This window comes from Orycteropus afer, unplaced genomic scaffold, assembly GCF_000298275.1.
Source record: "Orycteropus afer afer isolate SDZICR_OR568_19922 unplaced genomic scaffold, OryAfe1.0 scaffold00075, whole genome shotgun sequence".
Classification (NCBI taxonomy): domain Eukaryota; kingdom Metazoa; phylum Chordata; class Mammalia; order Tubulidentata; family Orycteropodidae; genus Orycteropus; species Orycteropus afer.
In genome coordinates this window covers 1326209-1326801 of record NW_006921662.1, presented here as the reverse complement: position 1 = coordinate 1326801, position 593 = coordinate 1326209, and the positions used below count along the sequence as shown (strand labels likewise).

Genomic DNA, 593 nt, shown 5'->3' with positions numbered 1-593 from the left:
ATATTTGTACCCATTCCAAAGAAAGATGATCCCACAAATTGTGGAAATTATAGAACAATATTATTAATATCACATACAAGTAAGATCTTACTGAAGATAATTCAAAAACGGTTGCAGCAGTATATTGACAGAAAACTTCCAGAGGTGCATGCTGGATTCAGAAGAGAATGTGGAACAAGGGATATCATAGCTGTTGTCAGATGGCTCTTGGCTCAAGGCAGAGAATACCAGAAAGATGTCTACTTGTGTTTTATTGACTATTCAAAGGCATTTGATTGTGTGGATCATGAGAAATTATGGATAACATTGAGAAGAATGGGAATTCCCGAGCACTTGATTCATGAGGAACCTGTACCGGGACCAGGAGGCTGTTGTTCGAATGGAACAAGGGGACACTGCATGGTTTAAAATCAGGAAGGGAGTGTGTCAGGGTTGTATCCTTTCTCCACACTTATTCAAACTATATGCTGAGCAAATAATCCGGGAAGCTGGACTATGTGAAGAAAAACGTGGCATTAGGATTGGAGGAAGAATCATTAACAACCTGAGATATGCAGATGATACAACTTTGCTTGCTGAAAGTGAGGATGACT

The 593-nt window shown here is 39.5% G+C and overlaps 1 protein-coding gene across 1 annotated transcript in view; it reads left to right on the top strand.

Annotated features, from left to right (window-relative positions):
- Positions 1–593, top strand: part of ASPM (assembly factor for spindle microtubules) — an 85600-nt gene that overhangs the window by 75102 nt on the left and 9905 nt on the right. The gene's annotated exons all lie outside the window — the stretch shown is intronic.